The sequence below is a fragment of the Symphalangus syndactylus genome, chromosome 11, assembly GCF_028878055.3.
Source record: "Symphalangus syndactylus isolate Jambi chromosome 11, NHGRI_mSymSyn1-v2.1_pri, whole genome shotgun sequence".
NCBI lineage: Eukaryota > Metazoa > Chordata > Mammalia > Primates > Hylobatidae > Symphalangus > Symphalangus syndactylus.
In genome coordinates, this window is record NC_072433.2 from 19,699,871 (window position 1) to 19,702,184 (window position 2,314).

Sequence of the window (2,314 nt, forward strand, 5' to 3'; positions counted from 1 at the left end):
CGTGTGTGTATAAAGTGAGAGTGCTCTATATCCCTACTCCTCTGGGATCCTGATTCCTGGCAGCTTGGTGAATATTCTACCATATTGCCTTTTATTTGCATAAACCCATTTTTCTTTTACAAAAACAGGAACGTTCTATTCACACTACTATGCAACCTGCTTTCAGTGATCAGCATGTGTTAGACGTGTTGACATGTCCAGTACACACACATCTTCCTTGCCCTGGAAACACCATCCGCCTTCCTTTCAGCATGTAGCTGTCCCGGCATTTATCTCCTGGTTCCTCTAGTGACAGGCATGGGGGATTTCCAGTACATGGCTGTTATCCACAGTACCACAATGAACACTGTTTTTTTTTTTGAGACAGAGTGTCACTCTGGCCCGGAGTGCAGAGGTGTGATCTTGGCCCACTGCAACCTCTGCCTCCCAGCTTCAAGCAGTTCTCTTGCCTCAGCCTCCCAAGTAGCTGGGATTACAGGCACATGCCAGCATGCCCATCTAATTTTTATATTTTCAGTAGAGACGGAGTTTTGCCGTGTTGGCTAGGCTGGTCTCGAACTGACCGCAAATGGTCCCCCTGCCTCTCTCAGCCTCCCAAAGTGCTAGGATTATAGGTGTGTGCCATCATGCCTGGCCGAACATCTTTTTTTTTTTTTTTGAGATGGAGTCTCACTCTGTCACCCAGGCTGGAATGCCGTGGCGTGATCTCGGCTCACTGCAACCTCCACCTCCCAGGTTCAAGCGATTCTCCTGCCTCAGCCTCCTGAGTAGGTGGGATTGCAGGCACACGCCACCACACCCGGCTAATTTTTGTATTTTTAATAGAGACGGGGTTTCACCATGTTGGTCAGACTGGTCTCAAACTCCTGACCTCGTGATCCGCCCACCTCAGTCTCCTAAAGTGCTGGGATTACAGGCGTGAGCTACTGTGCCTGGCCTGAACATCTTTTTAAAAAAGATGTATTGCTTATTTATTTTTGTAGAGATAGGGTCTCACTATGTTGCCCAGTCCGGTCTCAAACTCCTGGGCTAAAGTGATCCTCCTACTTCAACCTCCCAAGTAGGTGGGGTTATAGGCATGAGCCCTTGACCCAAACTGAACATCTTTGTTCTTTTTTTTTTTCTTTTTTTTTTTTTTTGAGACCAACTCTCACTTTGTCACCCAGGCTGGAATATAGTGGCATGATGATCTTGGTTCACTGCAACCTCAACCCAGTCTCAAGTGACCCTCCTGCCTCACCCCTCCAAGTAGATGGGACTACAGGCCTGCGCCACCACACCTGGCTAATTTTTGTATTTTTTTGTAGAGATGGGGTCTCACCATGTTACCCAGGCTGGTTTTGAACTCCTGAGCTTAAGCAGTCTGCCCACCTGGGCCTCCCAAAGTGCTGGGATTACAGGCATGAGCCACCGTGCCCAACCTTATTCTTATTTATGAGCGTTGGTGAAAATCACTTCGGGATATTATTCCTGGAAGTAGAATTGTTCGGTCAAAGAGTAGGGACATTTAAAATTTTAATTCATTGCCATTTACACTTGCCAAAAGGTTTTTACCAATTTATGTTACTGTGATACAAAAATTACATGCTTGCCAACATTATTATCAGTGTTTAAAACTTTGCCAGTCTAAGTGGCAAAAACAGATGATGTCATTGTTTTTTTGATTTTGATTTAGTGAGGCTTGGCAAACATGCAGTTTCTTAGAAAATCTTTTCTGTTGGGGAGCTGCCCATTCTTGTCTCACTACATTATTATTATTATTATTGAGATGGAGTTTTGCTCTCGTTGCCCGGGCTGGAGTGCAATGGTACGGTTTTGGCTCACTGCAACCTCTGCCTTTCGGGCTCAAGCGATTCTCCTGCCTCAGCCTCCCAAGTAAGAGGGATTACAGGCATTTGCCACCACACTGGCCTAATTTTGTATTTTAGTAGAGATTGGGTTTCTCTATGTTGGTCAGGCTGGTCTTGAACTCCCGACCTCAGGCGAACCGCCCACCTCGGCCTCCCAACGTGCTGGGATTACAGGCGTGAGCCACTGCGCTGAGCCCTGGCCTGTATCCTACTCTTTGAAAGGAAGTCATTATGTACATGCAGCCCACACCTCAAGGAAGTTACACGCTCTCCTTGAGGGCAGAGTAGCTACCCACATAAATTATTCAACTCTTCTGCAAGGGAGAATTCTCTCTTCTCCCCCACCGAGTAATTTATTCAATCATGTACAGTGTTTGTATCAGTATAGACTGGTGATGTACCTTGATCATTTGGTTAAGGTGACTGATAAAAATTTTGTTGTTTTTTGTTTTGAGATGGAGTCT